Source organism: Nothobranchius furzeri, chromosome 8 (genome assembly GCF_043380555.1).
Source record: "Nothobranchius furzeri strain GRZ-AD chromosome 8, NfurGRZ-RIMD1, whole genome shotgun sequence".
NCBI classification, from domain to species: Eukaryota; Metazoa; Chordata; class Actinopteri; order Cyprinodontiformes; family Nothobranchiidae; genus Nothobranchius; species Nothobranchius furzeri.
This window is the reverse complement of record NC_091748.1, coordinates 31,780,322-31,799,411: the sequence shown is the minus strand read 5'-3', so window position 1 is coordinate 31,799,411 and position 19,090 is coordinate 31,780,322.

The window sequence follows — 19,090 nt, the reverse complement described above, 5'->3', positions numbered from 1 at the left end:
TCGCAGACGCCGACGAGCAGAGCAGACGCCGACGAGCAGAGAAGAAAACAGCAGCAGGACCAGCGCAGTCGCCGACGCTGACGATCAGAGCAGAAAACAACAGCAGGACCAGCGCAGTCGCCGACGGCGACGAGCAGAGCAGGAAACAGCAGCAGGATCAGTGCATTCGCTGACGCAGACAAGCAGAGCAGAAAACAGCACCAGGACCAGCGCAGTCGCCGACTCTCAGAGCGAAAAACAGCAGCAGGAGATGCGCAGTCGCAGACTCCCACGAGCAGAGCAGAAAACAGCAGCAGGATCAGCGCAGTCGCTGACGCCGACGAGCAGAGCAAAAAACAGCAGCAGGAGATGCGCAGTCGCAGACGATCAGAGCAGAAAACAGCAGCAGGGTCAGCGCAGTCGCTGACGCCGACGAGCAGAGCAGAAAAAAGCAGCAGGAGATGCGCAGTCGCAGACGCAAATGAGCAGTGCAGAAAACAGCAGCAGGATTAACGCAGTCGCCGACGCCAATGAGCAGTGCAGAAAACAGCAGCAGGACCAGCGCAGTCGCCGACGAGCAGAGCAGAAAACAGCAACAGGACCAGCACAGTCGCAGACGGTGACGAACAGAGCAGAAAACAGCTGCAGGATCAGCGCAGTCGCTGACGCCGACGAGCAGAGCAGAAAAAAGCTGCAGGAGATCCGCAGTCGCAGACGCCAACGAGCAGAGCAGAAAACAGCAGCAGGATCAGCGCAGTAGCCGACGCCGATGAGCAGAGCAGAAAACAGCAGCAGGACAAGCGCAGTCGCCGACGAGCAGAGCAAAAAACAGCAGCAGGAGATGCGCAGTAACAGACGCCGACGAGCAGAGCAGAAAACAGCAGCAGGATCAGCGCAGTCGCAGACGCCGACGAGCAGAGAAGAAAACAGCAGCAGGACCAGCGCAGTCACCGGCGCCGACGATCAGAGCAGAAAACAACAGCAGGACCAGCGCAGTCGCCGACGGCGACGAGCAGAGCAGGAAACAACAGCAGGATCAGCGCAGTAGCCGACGCCAATGAGCAGTGCAGAAAACAGCAGCAGGACCAGCTCAGTCGCCGACGAGCAGAGCAGAAAACAGCAGCAGGACCAGCACAGTTGCAGACGCAGATGAGCAGTGCAGAAAACACCAGCAGGACCAGCGCAGTCACCGATGAGCAGAGCAGAAAACAGCAGCAGGACCAGTGCAGTCGCAGACGCCGACGAGCAGAGCAGACGCCGACGAGCAGAGAAGAAAACAGCAGCAGGACCAGCGCAGTCGCCGACGCCGACGATCAGAGCAGAAAAAAGCTGCAGGAGATGCGCAGTCGCAGACGCAGACAAGCAGAGCAGAAAACAGCAGCAGGATCCGCGCAGTAGCCGACGCCGATGAGCAGAGCAGAAAACAGCAGCAGGAGATGCGCAGTCGCAGACGCCGACGAGCAGAGCAGAAAACAGCAGCAGGATCAGCGCAGTCGCTGACGCCGACGAGCAGAGCAAAAAACAGAAGCAGGAGATGCGCAGTCGCAAACGATCAGAGTTGAAAACAGCATCAGGGTCAGTGCAGTCGCTGACACCGACGAGCAGAGCAGAAAACAGCAGCAGGATCAACGCAGTCGCCGACGCCGATGAGCAGTGCAGAAAACAGCAGCAGGACCTGCGCAGTCGCCGACGAGCAGAGCAGAAAACAGCAGCAGGACCAGCGCAGTCGCAGTCGCAGATGAGCAGTGAAGAAAACAGCAGCAGGACCAGCGCAGTCGCCGACACCTACGAGCAGAGCAGAAAACAGCAGCAGGATCAGCACAGTCGCCGACGCCAATGAGCAGTGCAGAAAACAGCAGCAGGACCAGCGCAGTCGCCGACGAGCAGAGCAGAAAACAGCAGCAGGACCAGCGCAGTCGCAGACGCCGATGAGCAGAGGCGAAAACAACAGCAGGACCAGCGCAGTCGCCGAAGCCGATGAGCAGTGCAGAAAACACCAGCAGGACCAGCGCAGTCGCCGATGAGCAGAGCAGAAAACAGTAGCAGGACCAGCGCAGTCGCAGACGCCGACGAGCAGAGCAGACGCCGATGAGCAGAGAAGAAAACAGCAGCAGAACCAGCCCAGTCGCCGACGCCGACGATCAGAGCAGAAAACAACAGCAGGACCAGCGCAGTCGCCGACGACGAGGAGCAAAGCAGGAAACAGCAGCAGGATCAGCGCATTCGCTGACGCCGATGAGCAGTGTAGAAAACAGCAGCAGGGCCAGCGCAGTCGCCGACTCCTACGAGCAAAGCAGGAAACAGCAGCAGGATCAGCGCATTCGCTGACGCCGATGAGCAGTGCAGAAAACAGCAGCAGTACCAGCGCAGTCGCCGACGAGCGGAGCAGAAAACAGCAGCAGGACCAGCGCAGTCTCAGACGCCGACGAGCAGAGGCGAAAACAACAGCAGGACCAGCGCAGTCGCCGACGTCGATGAGCAATGCAGAAAACACCAGCAGGAATAGCGCAGTCGCCGATGAGCAGAGCAGAAAACAGCAGCAGGACCAGCGCAGTCGCAGACGCCGACGAGCAGAGCAGACGCCGACGAGCAGAGAAGAAAACAGCAGCAGGACCAGCGCAGTCGCCGACGCCAACGATCAGAGCAGAAAACAACAGCAGGACCAGCGCAGTCGCCGACGGCGACGAGCAGAGCAGGAAACAACAGCAGGATCAGCGCAGTAGCCGACAACGATGAGCAGAGCAGAAAACAGCAGCAGGAGCAGCGCAGTCGCCGACGAGCAGAGCAATAAACAGCAGCAAGAGATGCGCAGTCGCAGACGCCGACGAGCAGAGCAGAAAACAGCAGCAGGACCTGCGCAGTCGCCGACGAGCAGAGCAGAAAACAGCAGCAGGACCAGTGCAGTCGCAGACGCTGATGAGCAGTGCAGAAAACAGCAGCAGGACCAGCACAGTCACCGACGCCTACGAGCAGCGCAGAAAACAGCAGCAGGATCAGCACAGTCGCCGACGCCAATGAGCAGTGCAGAAAACAGCAGCAGGACCAGCACAGTCGCCGACGAGCAGAGCAGAAAACAGCAGCAGGACCAGCGCAGTTGCAGACGCCGACGAGCAGAGGCGAAAACAACAGCAGGACCAGCGCAGTCGCTGACGCCGATGAGCAGTGCAGAAAACACCAGCAGGACCAGCGCAGTCACCGATGAGCAGAGCAGAAAACAGCAGCAGGACCAGCGCAGTCGCAGACGCCGACGAGCAGAGCAGACGCCGACGAGCAGAGAAGAAAACAGCAGCAGGACCAGCGCAGTCGCCGACGCCGACGATCAGAGCAGAAAAAAGCAGCAGGAGATGCGCAGTCGCAGACGCCAACGAGCAGAGCAGAAAACAGCAGCAGGATCAGCGCAGTAGCCGACGCCGATGAGCAGAGCAGGAAACAGCAGCAGGATCAACGCATTCGCTGACGCAGACAAGCAGAGCAGAAAACAACAGAAGGATCAGCGCAGTAGCAGACGCCGATGAGCAGAGCAGAAAACAGCAGCAGGACCAGCGCAGTCGCTGACGCCGACGAGCAGAGCAAAAAACAGCAGCAGGAGATGAGCAGTCGGAGGCGATCAGAGCAGAAAACAGCAGCAGGGTAAGCGCAGTCGCTGACGCCGACGAGCAGAGCAGAAAAAAGCAGCAGGAGATGCGCAGTGGCAGACGCAAATGAGCAGTGCAGAAAACAGCAGCAGGACCAGCGCAGTCGCCGACGAGCAGAGCAGAAAACAGCAACAGGACCAGCACAGTCGCAGACGGCGACGAGCAGAGCAGAAAACAGCTGCAGGATCAGCGCAGTCGCTGACGCCGACGAGCAGAGCAGAAAAAACCAGCAGGAGATGCGAAGTCACAGACGCCGACGAGCAGAGCAGAAAACAGCAGCAGGATCAGCGCAGTCGCTGACGCCGACGAGCAGAGCAAAAAACAGCAGCAGGAGATGCACAGTCGCAGACGATCAGAGCAGAAAACAGCAGCAGGGTCAGCGCAGTCGCTGACGCCGACGAGCAGAGCAGAAAAAAGCAGCAGGAGATGCGCAGTCGCAGACGCCAATGAGCAGAGCAGAAAACAGCAGCAGGACCAGCGCAGTCGCAGACGCCAATGAGCAGAGCAGACGGTGACGAGCAGAGGCGAAAACAAGAGCAGGACCAGCGCAGTCGCCGACGAGCAGAGCAGAAAACAGCAGCAGGACCAGCGCAGACGCCGACGAGCAGAGCAGACGCCGACGAGAAGAGAAGAAAACAGCAACAGGACCAGCGCAGTCGCCGACGCCGGCGATCAGAGCAGAAAACAACAGCAGGACCAGCGAAGTCGCCGACGGCGACGAGCAGAGCAGGAAACAGCAGCAGGATCAGCGCATTCGCTGACGCAGACGAGCAGGGCGGAAAACAGCAGCAGGATCAGCCCAGTCGCTGACGCCGATGAGCAGAGCAAGAAACAGCAGCAGGATCAGCGCAGTTGCCGACGCCGACGAGCAGAGCAAAAAACAGCAGCAAGAGATGCACAGTCGCAGACGCCGACGAGCAGAGCAGAAAACAGCAGCAGGATCAGCTCAGTCGCTGATGCCGACGAGCAGAGCAGAAAAAAGCGGCAGGAGATGCGCAGTCGCAGACGCCAACGAGCATAGCAGAAAAAAGCAGCAGGATCAACGCAGTCGCCGACGCCGATGAGCAGTGCAGAAAACAGCAGCAGGTCCAGCGCAGTCACCGACGAGCAGAGCAGAAAACAGCAGCAGGATCAGCGCCGTCGCCGACGCCAAGGAGCAGTGCAGAAAACAGCATCAGGATCAGCGCAGTCGCTGACGCCGACGAGCAGAGCAAAAAACAGCAGCAGGAGATGCACAGTCGCAGACGATCAGAGCAGAAAACAGCAGCAGGGTCAGCGCAGTCGCTGACGGCGACGAGCAGAGCAGAAAAAAGCAGCAGGAGATGCGCAGTCGCAGGCGCCAATGACTAGAGCAGAAAACAGAAGCAGGACCAGCGCAGTCGCAGACGCCAATGAGCAGAGCAGACGCCGACGAGCAGAGGCGAAAACAAGAGCAGGACCAGCGCAGTCGCCGACGAGCAGAGCAGAAAACAGGAGCAGGACCAGCGCAGACGCCGACGAGCAGAGCAGACGCCGACGAGCAGAGCAGAAAACAGGAGCAGGACCAGCGCAGACGCCGACGAGCAGAGCAGACGCCTACGAGCAGAGAAGAAAACAACAGCAGGACCAGCGAAGTCGCCGACGGCGACGAGCAGAGCAGGAAACCGCAGCAGGATTAGCGCATTCGCTGACGCAGACGAGCAGAGCAGAAAACAGCAGCAGGATCAGCCCAGTCGCTGACGTCGATGAGCAGAGCAGAAAACAGCAGCAGGATCAGCGCAGTCGCCGACGCGACGAGCAGAGCAGAAAACAGCAGCAGGATCAGCGCAGTCGCTGACGCCGACCAGCAGAGCAGAAAAAAGCGGCAGGAGATGTGCAGTCGCAGATGCCAACGAGCAGAGCAGAAAACAGCAGCAGGATCAGCGCAGTCGCTGACGCCGACGAGCAGAGCAGAAAAAAGCGGCAGGAGATGTGCAGTCGCAGATGCCAACGAGCAGAGCAGAAAACAGCAACAGGATCAGCGCAGTAGCCGACGCAGATGAGCAGAGCAGACACCGACGAGCAGAGGCGAAAACAACAGCAGGACCAGCGCAGTCACCGTCGCACATGAGCAGTGCAGATAACAGCAGCAGGACAAGCGCAGTCGCCGACGAGGAGAGCAAAAAACAGAAGCAGGAGATGCGCAGTCACAGACGCCGACGAGCAGAGCAGAAAACAGCAGCAGGATCAGCGCAGTCGTTGACGCCGACGAGCAGAGCAAAAAACAGCAGCAGGAGATGCACAGTCGCAGACGATCAGAGCAGAAAACAGCAGCAGGGTCAGCGCAGTCGCTGACGCCGACGAGCAGAGCAGAAAAAAGCAGCAGGAGATGCGCAGTCGCAGACGCCAATGAGCAGAGCAGAAAACAGCAGCAGGACCAGCGCAGTCGCAGACGCCAATGAGCAGAGCAGACGGCGACGAGCAGAGGCGAAAACAAGAGCAGGACCAGCGCAGTCGCCGACGAGCAGAGCAGAAAACAGCAGCAGGACCAGCGCAGACGCCGACGAGCAGAGCAGACGCCGACGAGAAGAGAAGAAAACAGCAACAGGACCAGCGCAGTCGCCGACGCCGGCGATCAGAGCAGAAAACAACAGCAGGACCAGCGAAGTCGCCGACGGCGACGAGCAGAGCAGGAAACAGCAGCAGGATCAGTGCATTCGCTGACGCAGATGAGCAGGGCAGAAAACAGCAGCAGGATCAGCCCAGTCGCTGACGCCGATGAGCAGAGCAAGAAACAGCAGCAAGAGATGCACAGTCGCAGACGCCGACGAGCAGAGCAGAAAACAGCAGCAGGATCAGCTCAGTCGCCGACGCCGATGAGCAGTGCAGAAAACAGCAGCAGGTCCAGCGCAGTCGCCGACGAGCAGAGCAGAAAACAGCAGCAGGATCAGTACAGTCGCCGACGCCAAGGAGCAGTGCAGAAAACAGCAGCAGGATCAGTGCAGTCGCTGACGCCGACGAGCAGAGCAGAAAAAAGCAGCAGGATCAGCGCAGTCGCCGACGCCGATGAGCAGTGCAGAAAACAGCAGCAGGTCCAGCGCAGTCGCCGACGAGCAGAGCAGAAAACAGCAGCAGGATCAGCACAGTCGCCGACGCCAAGGAGCAGTGCAGAAAACAGCAGCAGGATCAGTGCAGTCGCTGACGCCGACGAGCAGAGCAAAAATACGCAGCAGGAGATGCACAGTCGCAGACGATCAGAGCAGAAAACAGCAGCAGGGTCAGCGCAGTCGCTGACGCCGACGAGCAGAGCAGACGCCGACGAGCAGAGGCGAAAACAAGAGCAGGACCAGCGCAGTCGCCAACGAGCAGAGCAGAAAACAGGAGCAGGACCAGCGCAGACGCCGACGAGCAGAGCAGACGCCGACGAGCAGAGCAGAAAACAGGAGCAGGACCAGCGCAGACGCCGACGAGCAGAGCAGATGCCGACGAGCAGAGAAGAAAACAACAGCAGGACCAGCGAAGTCGCCGACGGAGACGAGCAGAGCAGGAAACCGCAGCAGGATCAGCACATTCGCTGACGCAGACGAGCAGAGCAGAAAACAGCAGCAGGTTCAGCCCAGTCGCTGACGTCGATGAGCAGAGCAGAAAACAGCAGCAGGAGATTCGCAAACGCCGACGAGCAGAGCAGAAAACAGCAGCAGGATCAGCGCAGTCGCTGACGCCGACGAGCAGAGCAGAAAAAAGCGGCAGGAGATGTGCAGTCGCAGATGCCAACGAGCAGAGCAGAAAACAGCAGCAGGATCAAGGCAGTCGCCGACGCCGATGAGCAGTGCAGAAAACAGCAGCAGGATCAGCGCAGTCGCCGACGCCGATGAGCAGTGCAGAAAACAGCAGCAGGACCAGTGCAGTCGCCGAAGAGCAGTGCAGAAAACAACAGCATGATCAGCACAGTCGCAGACGCCAACGAGCAGAGCAGGAAACAGCAGCAGGATCAGCGCTGATGGCGACGAGCAGAGCAGAAAACAGCAGCAGGACCAGCGCAGTCGCCGACGTTGACGATCAGTGCAGAAAACAACAGCAGGATCAGTGCAGTCGCCGACGAGCAGAGCAGAAAACAGCAGCAGGACCAGCGCAGTCACCGACGCTGACGATCAGAGCAGAAAACAACAGCAGGACCAGCGCAGTCACGGACGCCGATGAGCAGAGCAGGAAACTGCAGCAGGATCAGCGCAGTTGCCGACGCCGACGAGCAGAGGAGAAAACAGCAGCAGGATCAGCGCAGTTGCCGACGCCGACGAGCAGAGCAGAAAACAGCAGCAGGATCAGCGCAGTTGCCGACGCCGACGAGCAGAGAAGAAAACAGCAGCAGGACCAGCGCAGTCGCCGACGAGCAGATCAGAAAACAGCAGCAGGACCAGCGCAGTCGCTGACACCTTCGAGCAGAGCAGAAAACAGCAGCAGGATCAGCGCGGTCGCTAACGCCGACGAACAGAGCAGAAAACAGCAGCAGGATCAGCGCAGTCGCTGACGCCGACGATTAGAGCAGAAAACAGCAGCAGGATCAGCGCTGTCGCTGACGCCGACGAGCAGAGCAGAAAACAGCAGCAGGATCAGCGCTGTCGCTGAGGCTTGACGAGCAGAGCAGAAAACAGCATTAGGATCAGCGCAGTCGCTGACGCCGACGATTAGAGCAGAAAACAGCAGCATGATCAGCGCAGTCGCCATCGACGACGAGCAGAGCAGAAAACAGCAGCAGGACCAGCGCAGTTGTCAACGACAATGAGCAAAGCAGGAAACAGCAGCAGGATCAGCGCAGTTGCAGACGCCAATGAGCAGAGCAGAAAACAGCAGCAGGATCAGCGCATTCGCCAACGCCAATGAGCAGTGCAGAAAATAGCAGCAGGTCCAGCGCAGTCGCCGACGAGCAGAGCAGAAAACAGCAGCAGGATCAGCACAGTCGCAGACGCCAAGGAGCAGAGCAGACACCGACGAGCAGAGGCGAAAACAACAGCAGGACCAGCGCAGTCACCGTCGCACATGAGCAGTGCAGATAACAGCAGCAGGACCAGCGCAGTCACCGACGATCAGAGCAGAAAACAGCAGCTGGACCAGCGCAGACGCCGACGAGAAGAGCAGACGCCGACGTGCAGAAAAGAAAACAACAGCAGGACCAGCATAGTCACCGACGGCGATGAGCAGAGCAGGAAACAGCAGCAGGATTTGTGCTGACGGCGACGAGCAGAGCAGAAAACAGCAGCAGGATCAGCACATTCGCTGACGCAGATGAGCAGAGCAGAAAACAGCAGCCAGATCAGCCTGGTCGCTGTTGCCAATGAGCAGAGCAGAAAAAAGCAGCAGGATCAGCGCAGTAGCCGACGCCGACAAGCAGAGCAGAAAATTGCAGCTGGATCAGCGCAGTCGCCGACGAGCAGAGCAGAAAACAGCAGCAGGACCAGCGGAGTCGCCGACGCCGATGAGCAGAGCAGGAAACAGCAGCAGGATCAGCGCAGTCGCCAACGCCGACGAGCAGAGCAGAAAACAGCAGCAGGATCAGCGCAGTTGCCGACGCCGACGAGCAGAGGAGAAAACAGCATCAGCGCAGTCGCTGATGCCGACGAGCAGAGCAAACAGCAGCAGGACCAGCGCAGTCGCCGACGAGCAGAGCAGAAAACAGCAGCAGGATCAGCGCAGTCGCCGACGCCGATGAGCAGTGCAGAAAATATTGCAGGACCAGCGCAGTCGCCGACGCCTACCAGCAGAGCAGAAAATAGCAGCAGGATCAGCGCAGTCGCCGACGCCGATGAGCAGTGTAGAAAACAGCAGCAGGACCAGTGCAGTTGCCAACGAGCAGTGCAGAAAACAGCAGCAGGATCAGCACAATCGCAGACGCCAACGAGCAGAGCAGACGCCGACGAGCAGAGGCGAAAACAACACCAGGATCAGCGCAGTCGCCGACACCGATGAATAGTGCAGAAAATATTGCAGGACCAGCGCAGTCGCCGACGCCTACGAGCAGAGCAGAAAACAGCAGCAGGATCAGTGCAGTCGCTGACGCCGACGAGCTGAGCAGAAAACAGCAGCAAGACCACCACAGTCGCCGACGAGCAGAGCAGAAAACAGCAGCAGGATCAACGCAGTCGCTGACGCCGAACGAGCAGAGCAGAAAACAGCAGCAAGACCAACGCAGTCGCCCACGCCGATGAGCAGTGCAGAAAACAGCAGCAGGATCAGCCCAGTCACTGACGCCGACGATCAGAGCAGAGAACAACAGCAGGACCAGCGCAGTAGCAGACGGCGACGAGCAGCGCAGGAAACAGCAGCAGGATCAGCCCAGTCGCTGACGCCGATGAGCAGAGCAGATAATAGCAGCAGGATCAGCGCAGTAGCCGACACCGATGAGCAGAGCAGAAAACCGCAGCAGGACCAGCGCAGTCGCCGACAAGCAAAGCAAAAAACAGCAGCAGGAGATGTGCAATCGCAGACGCCGACGAGCAGAGCAGAAAACAGCAGCAGGATCAACGCAGTCGGCGACGCCGATGAGCAGTGCAGAAAACAGCAGCAGGTCCAGCGCAAGCGCCGACGAGCAGAGCAGAAAACAGCAGCAGGATCAGCGCAGTCGGCGACATTGATGAGCAGTGCAGAAAACAGCAGCAGGTCCAGCGCAATCGCCGACGAGCAGAGCAGAAAACAGCAGCAAGATCAGCGCAGTCGCTGACGCCGATGAGCAGTGCAGAAAACAGGAGCAGGACCAGTGCAGTCGCTGACGAGCAGTGCAGAAAACAGCAGCAGGATCAGCGCGAACGCCGACGAGCAGAGCAGACGCCGACGAGCAGAGGCGAAAACAACAGCAGGACCAGCGCAGTTGCCGACGCCCATGAGCAGTGCGAAAAACAGCAGCAGGACCAGCGCAGTCGCAGACGAGCAGTGCAGAAAAAAGCAGCAGGATCAGCGTAGTCGCCGACGCCGACGAGCAGAGCAGAGAACAACAGCAGGATCACCAATGTCGCAGACGCCGACGAGCAGAGCAGACGCCGATGAGCAGAGCAGAAAACAGCAGCAGGACCAGTGCAGTCGCCGACGAGCAGTGCAGAAAACAGCAGCAGGATCACCACAGTCGCAGACGCCGACGAGCAGAGCAGACGCCGATGAGCAGAGGCGAAAACAACAGCAGGACCAGCGCAGTCGCCGACGCCCATGAGCAGTGCAGAAAACAGCAGCAGGACCAGCAAACTCGCAGATGAGCAGTGCAGAAAACAGCAGCAGGATCAGTCGCCGACGCCGATGAGCAGTGCAGAAAACAGCAGCAGGACAAGCGCAGTCGCCGACGAGCAGAGCAGAAAACATCAGCAGGACCAGCGCAGTTGCAGACGTCGACGAACAGAGCAGACGCCGACGAGCAGAGGCGAAAACAACAGCAGGACAAGCGCAGTCGCCGACGCCGACGATCAGAGCAGAGAACAACAGCAGGACCAGCGCAGTCACAGACGGCGATGAGCAGAGCAGGAAACAGCAGCAGGATCAGCGCATTCGCTGACAGAGACGAGCAGAGCAGAAAACAGCAGCAGGATCAGCCCAGTCGCTGACGCCGATGAGCAGAGCAAAAAATAGCAGCAGGACCAGCGCAGTCGCCGACGAGCAGAGCAAAAAACAGCAGCAGGAGATGCGCAGACGCAGTCGCCGACAAGCAGTGCAGAAAACAGCAGCAGGACCAGCGCAGTCGCCGCCGCCGACGAGCAGAGCAGAAAACAGCAGAAGGAGATGAGCAGTCATAGACGCCAACAGGCAGAGCAGAAAACAGCAGCAGGATCAACGCAGTCGCCGATGAGCAGTGCAGAAAACAGCAGCAGGACCAACACAGTCGCCGACGAGCAGAGCAGAAAACAGCAGCAGGACCAGCGCAGACGCCGACGAGCAGAGCAGACGCCGACGAGCAGAGGCGAAAACAACAGCAGGACCAGCGCAGTCGCCGACGCCGATAAGCAGTGCAGAAAACAGCAGCAGGAGATGCGCAGACGCCGACGAGCAGAGCAGAAAACAGCAGCAGGATCAGCGCAGTCGCTGACGCCGACGAGCAGAGCAGAAAAAAGCAGCAGGAGATGCGCAGTCGCAGACGCCAACGAGGAGAGCAGAAAACAGCAGCAGGATCAACGTGGTCGCCGACGCCGATGAGCAGTGAAGAAAACAGCAGCAGGACCAGCGCAGTCGCCGATGCCGACGAGCAGAGCAAAAAACAGCAGCAGGAGATGCGCAGTCGCAGACGCAGACGAGCAGAGCAGACGCCGAAGAGCAGAGGCGAAAACAACAGCAGGACCAGCGCAGTCGCCGACGCCGATGAGCAGTGCAGAAAACACCAGCAGGACAAGCGCAGTCGCTGACGCCGACGAGCAGAGCAGAAAAAAGCAGCAGGAGATGCGCAGCGGCAGACGGCAACGAGCAGAGCAGAAAACAGCAGCAGGATCAACGCAGTCGCCGACGCCGACGAGCAGAGCAGACGCCGACGAGCAGTGCAGAAAACACCAGCAGGACAAGCGCAGTCGCTGACGCCGACGAGCAGAGCAGAAAAAAGCAGCAGGATATGCGCAGCGGCAGACGCCAACGAGCAGAGCAGAAAACAACGGCAAGACCAGCGCAGTCGCCGACGCCGACGATCAGAGCAGAAAACAACAGCAGGACCAGCGCAGTCGTCGACGGCGACGAGCAGCGCAGAAAACAGCAGCAGGACCAGCGCAGTCGCCGACGAGCAGAGCAGAATAAAGCAGCAGGAGATGCGCAGACGCCGACGAGCAGAGCAGAAAACAGCAGCAGGATCAGCGCAGTTGCCGAAGCCGACGAGCAGAGTCGAAAACAGCTGCAGGATCAGCGCAGTCGCCGACGCCGATTAGCAGTGCAGAAAACAGTAGCAGGATCAGCGCAGTCGCCGACGCCGATGAGCAGTGCAGAAAACAGCAGCAGGACCAGAGCAGTCACCGACGAGCAGAGCAGAAAACAGCAGCAGGACCAGCGCAGGTCGCAGACGCCGACGAGCAGAGCAGACGCAGACGAGCAGAGAAGAAAACAACAGCAGGACCAGCGCAGTCGCCGATGAGCACTGCATAAAACAGCAGCAGGACCAGCACAGTCGCCGACGCTTACGAGCAGAGCAGAAAACAGCAGCAGGATCAGCGCAGTCGCCGACGCCGACGAGCAGAGCAGAAAACAGCAGCAGGACCAGCGCAGTCGCCGACGAGAAGAGCAGAAAACAGCAGCAGGACCAGCGCAGTCGCAGACGCTGTCTGGCAGAGTAGACGCCGACGAGCAGAGCAGACGCCGACGAGCAGAGGCGAAAACAACAGCAGGACAAGCGCAGTCGCCGACTCCGACGATCAGAGCAGAGAACAACAGCAGGACCAGCGCAGTCGCAGACGGCGATGAGCAGAGCAGGAAACAGCAGCAGGATCAGCGCATTCGCTGATGCCGATGAGCAGAGCAAAAAATAGCAGCAGGACCAGCGCAGTCGCCGACGAGCAGAGCAAAAAACAGCAGCAGGAGATGCGCAGACGCAGTCGCCGACAAGCAGTGCAGAAAACAGCAGCAGGACCAGCGCAGTCGCCGCCGCCGACGAGCAGAGCAGAAAACAGCAGAAGGAGATGCGCAGTCATAGACGCCAACAGGCAGAGCAGAAAACAGCAGCAGGATCAACGCAGTCGCCGATGAGCAGTGCAGAAAACAGCAGCAGGACCAACGCAGTCGCCGACGAGCAGAGCAGAAAACAGCAGCAGGACCAGCGCAGACGCCGACGCCGTTAAGCAGTGCAGAAAACAGCAGCAGGACCAGCGCAATCGCCGACAAGCAGAGCAGAAAAAAGCAGCAGGAGATGTGTAGCGGCAGACGCCAACGTGCAGAGCAGAAAACAGCAGCAGGATCAACGCAGTCGCCGACGCCGACGAGCAGAGCAGACGCCGACGAGCAGTGCAGAAAACACCAGCAGGACAAGCGCAGTCGCTGACGCCGACGAGCAGAGCAGAAAAAAGCAGCAGGAGATGCGCAGCGGCAGACGCCAACGAGCAGAGCAGAAAACAGCAGCAGGATCAACGCAGTCGCCGACGCCGACGAGCAGAGCAGACGCCGATGAGCAGTGCAGAAAACACCAGCAGGACAAGCGCAGTCGCTGACGCCGACGAGCAGAGCAGAAAAAAGCAGCAGGAGATGCGCAGCGGCAGACGCCAACGAGCAGAGCAGAAAACAGCGGCAAGACCAGCACAGTCGCCGACGCCGACGATCAGAGCAGAAAACAACAGCAGGACCAGCGCAGTCGTCGACGGCGACGAACAGCGCAGAAAACAGCAGCAGGACCAGCGCAGTCGCCGACGAGCAGAGCAGAATAAAGCAGCAGGAGCTGCGCAGACGCCGACGAGCAGAGCAGAAAACAGCAGCAGGATCAGCGCAGTTGCCGAAGCCGACGAGCAGAGCCGAAAACAGCTGCAGGATCAGCGCAGTCGCCGACGCCGATTAGCAGTGCAGAAAACAGTAGCAGGATCAGCGCAGTCGCCGACGCCGATGAACAGTGCAGAAAACAGCAGCAGGACCAGAGCAGTCACCGACGAGCAGAGCAGAAAACATCAGCAGGACCAGCGCAGGTCGCAGACGCCGACGAGCAGAGCAGACGCAGACGAGCAGAGAAGAAAACAACAGCAGGACCAGCGCAGTCGCCGATGAGCACTGCAGAAAACAGCAGCAGGACCAGCACAGTCGCCGACGCTTACGAGCAGAGCAGAAAACAGCAGCAGGATCAGCGCAGTCGCCGACGCCGACGAGCAGAGCAGAAAACAGCAGCAGGACCAGCGCAGTCGCCGACGAGAAGAGCAGAAAACAGCAGCAGGACCAGCGCAGTCGCAGACGCTGACTAGCAGAGTAGACGCCGACGAGCAGAGCAGACGCCGACGAGCAGAGGCGAAAACAACAGCAGGACAAGCGCAGTCGCCGACGCCGACGATCAGAGCAGAGAACAACAGCAGGACCAGCGCAGTCGCAGACGGCGATGAGCAGAGGAGGAAACAGCAGCAGGATCAGCGCATTCGCTGACAGAGACGAGCAGAGCAGAAAACAGCAGCAGGATCAGCCCAGTCGCTGACGCCGATGAGCAGAGCAAAAAATAGCAGCAGGACCAGCGCAGTCGCCGACGAGCAGAGCAAAAAACAGCAGCAGGAGATGCGCAGACACAGTCGCCGACAAGCAGTGCAGAAAACAGCAGCAGGACCAGCGCAGTCGCCGCCGCCGACGAGCAGAGCAGAAAACAGCAGAAGGAGATGCGCAGTCATAGACGCCAACAGGCAGAGCAGAAAACAGCAGCAGGATCAACGCAGTCGCCGATGAGCAGTGCAGAAAACAGCAGCAGGACCAACGCAGTCGCCGACGAGCAGAGCAGAAAACAGCAGCAGGACCAGCGCAGACGCCGACGAGCAGAGCAGACGCCGACGAGCAGAGGCGAAAACAACAGCAGGACCAGCGCAGTCGCCGACGCCGATAAGCAGTGCAGAAAACAGCAGCAGGACCAGCGCAGTCGCCGACGCCTACGAGCAGAGCAGAAAACAGCAGCAGGATCAGCGCAGTCGCCAACAAGCAGAGCAGAAAACAGCAGCAGGACCAGCGCAGTCGCTGACGCCAACGAGCAAAGCAAAAAACAGCAGCAGGAGATGCGCAGACGCCGACGAGCAGAGCAGAAAACAGCAGCAGGATCAGCGCAGTCGCTGACGCCGACGAGCAGAGCAGAAAAAAGCAGCAGGAGATGCGCAGTCGCAGACGCCAACGAGCAGAGCAGAAAACAGCAGCAGGATCAACGTGGTCGCCGACGCCGATGAGCAGTGAAGTAAACAGCAGCAGGACCAGCGCAGTCGCCGATGCCAACGAGCAGAGCAAAAAACAGCAGCAGGAGATGCGCAGTCGCAGACGCAGACGAGCAGAGCAGAAAACAGAAGCAGGATCAGCGCAGTTGCTGACGCCGTTGAGCAGAGCAGAAAAAAGCAGCAGGAGATGCGCATTCGCAGACACCAACGAGCAGAGCAGAAAACAGCAGCAGGATCAACGCAGTCGCCGACGCCGATGAGCAGTGAAGAAAACAGCAGCAGGACCAGAGCAGTCACCGACGAGAAGAGCAGAAAACAGCAGCAGGACCAGCGCAGTCGCCGAAGCCTACGAGCAGAGCAGAAAACAGCAGCAGGATCAGCGCAGTCGCCGATGCCGATGACCAGTGCAGAAAACAGCAGCAGGACCAGGGCAGTCGCCGACGAGCAGAGCAGAAAACAGCAGCACGACCAGCGCAGTCGCAGACGCCGACGAACAGAGAAGACGCCGAAGAGCAGAGGCGAAAACAACAGCAGGACCAGCTCAGTCGCCGACGCCGATGAGCAGTGCAGAAAACACCAGCAGGACAAGCGCAGTCGCTGACGCCGATGAGCAGAGCAGAAAAAAGCAGCAGTAGATGTGCAGCGGCAGACGCCAACGAGCAGAGCAGAAAACAGCAGCAGGATCAACGCAGTCGCCGACGCCGACGAGCAGAGCAGACGCCGACGAGCAGTGCAGAAAACACCAGCAGGACAAGCGCAGTCGCTGACGCCGACGAGCAGAGCAGAAAAAAGCAGCAGGAGATGCGCAGCGGCAGACGCCAACGAGCAGAGCAGAAAACAGCGGCAAGACCAGCGCAGTCGCCGACGCCGACGATCAGAGCAGAAAACAACAGCAGGACCAGCGCAGTCGCCGACGAGCAGAGCAGAATAAAGCAGCAGGAGATGCGCAGACGCCGACGAGCAGAGCAGAAAACAGCAGCAGGATCAGCGCAGTTGCCGACGCCGACGAGCAGAGCCGAAAACAGCTGCAGGATCAGCGCAGTCGCCGACGCCGATTAGCAGTGCAGAAAACAGTAGCAGGATCAGCGCAGTCGCCGACGCCGATGAGCAGTGCAGAAAACAGCAGCAGGACCAGAGCAGTCACCGACGAGCAGAGCAGAAAACAGCAGCAGGACCAGCGCAGGTCGCAGACGCCGACGAGCAGAGCAGACGCAGACGAGCAGAGAAGAAAACAACAGCAGGACCAGCGCAGTCGCCGATGAGCACTGCAGAAAACAGCAGCAGGACCAGCACAGTCGCCGACACTTACGAGCAGAGCAGAAAACAGCAGAAGGATCAGCGCAGTCGCCGACGCCGACGAGCAGAGCAGAAAACAGCAGCAGGACCAGCGCAGTCGCCGACGAGAAGAGCAGAAAACAGCAGCAGGACCAGCGCAGTCGCAGACGCTGACTAGCAGAGCAGGAAACAGCAGCAGGATCAGCGCATTCGCTGACACCGACGATTAGAGCAGAAAACAGCAGCAGGACCAGCGCAGTCGCTGACGCCGACGAGCAGAGCAGAAAACAACAGCAGGACCAGCTCAGTCGCCGACGAGAAGAGCAGAAAACAGCAGCAGGACCAGCGCAGTCGCAGACGCTGACTAGCAGAGCAGGAAACAGCAGCAGGATCAGCGCATTCGCTGACACCGACGATTAGAGAGGAAAACAGCAGCAGGACCAGCGCAGTCGCCGACGCCGACGATCAGAGCAGAAAACAACAGCAGGACCAGCACAGTCGCCGACGCCGACGAGCAGAGCAGGAAACAGCAGCAGGATCAGCGCATTCGCTGACACCGACGATTAGAGCAGAAAACAGCAGCAGGACCAGCGCAGTCGCTGACGCCGACGAGCAGAGCAGAAAAAAGCAGCAGGAGATGCGCAGCATCAGATGCCAACGAGCAGAGCAGAAAACAGCAGCAGGATCAACTCAGTCGCCGACGCCGACGAGCAGAGCAGAAAAAAGCAGCAGGACCAGCGCAGTCGCCAAAGCCTACGAGCAGAGCAGAAAACAGCAGCAGGATCAGCGCAGTCGCCGACGCCGATTAGCAGTACAGACAATAGCAGCAGGATCAGCGCAGTCGCCGACGCCGATGAGCAGTGCAGAAAACAGCAGCAGGACCAGAGCAGTCGCCGACGAGCAGAGCAGAAAACAGCAGCAGGACCAGCACAGTCACACACGCCGACGAGCAGAGCAGACGCAGACGAGCGGAGAAGAAAACAAGGGCAGGACCAGCGCAGTCGCCGATGAGCAGTGGAAAAAACAACAGCAGGACCAGCGCAGTCGCAGATGAGCAGTGCTGAAAACTGCACCAGGACCAGCGCTGTCGCCGACTAGCAGAGTAGAAAACTGCAGCAGGACCAGCGCTGTCGCTGACGCCGATGAGCAGTGCAGAAAACAGCAGCAGGACCAGCGCAGTCGCCGACGCCGATGAGCAGTGCAGAAAACAGCAGCAGGACCAGCGCTGTCGCCGACGCCTACGAGCAAAGCAGAAAACAGCAGCAGGATCAGCACAGTCGCCAACGCCGACGAGCTGTGCAGAAAACAGCAGCAGGACCAGCGCAGTCACCGACGAGCAGAGCAGAAAGCAGCAGCAGGTTCAGTGCAGTCGCCGACGCCGACGAGCAGAGCAGAAAACAGCAGCAGGACCAGCGCAGTCGCCAAAGCCGACGAGCAGAGCAGAAAACAGCAGCAGGACCAGCACAGTCGCAGACGCCTACGAGCAGAGCAGAAAACAGCAGCAGGACCAGCGCAGTCGTCGACGCCGACGAGCAGAGCAGAAAACAGAAGCAGGACCAGCGCTGTCGCAGACGCCGACGAGCAGAGCAGAAAACAGCAGCAGGATCAGCACAGTCACTGAGGAGCAGAGCAGAAAAAAACAGCAGGAGATGCGCAGTCGCAGACGCCAACGAGCAGAGAAGAAAACAGCAGCAGGATCAGCGCAGTCGCCGACGCCGACGAGCAGAGCAGAAAACAGCAGCAGGACAAGCGCAGTCGCAGACGCCGACGAGCAAAGGCGAAAACAACAGCAGGACCAGCGCAGTCGCCGACGCCGATGAGCAGTGCACAAAACAGCAGCAGGACCAGCGCAGTCGCCGACGAGCAGAGCAGAAAACAGCAGCAGGACCAGCGCAGTCGCAGACGCCGACGACCAGAACAGACGCCAACGAGCGGAGAAGAAAACAACAGCAAGACCAGCGCTGTCGCCGACGAGCAGAGTAAAAAACTGCAGCAGGATCTGCGCATTCGCCGACGCCGACCAGCAGAGCAGAAAACAGCAGCAGGATCAGCACAGTCGCCGACGCCGATGAGCAGTGCAGAAAACAGCAGCAGTACCAGCGCAGCCGCCGCCGCCGACGAGGAGAGCAGAAAACAGAAGCAGGATCAGCGCAGTCGCCAACGCCAACGAGCTGAGCAAAAAACAGCAGCAGGACCAGCGGTGTCGCAGACGCCGACGAGCAGAGCAGAAAACAGCAGCAGGATCAGCGCAGTCGCTGACGCCGACGAGCAGAACAGAAAAAAGCAGCAGTAGATGCGCAGTCGCAGACGCCAACGAGCAGAGAAGAAAACAGCAGCAGGATCAGCGCAGTCGCCGACGCCGATGAGCAGTGCAGAAAACAGCAGAAGGACCAGCACAGGCACCGACGAGCAGAGCAGAAA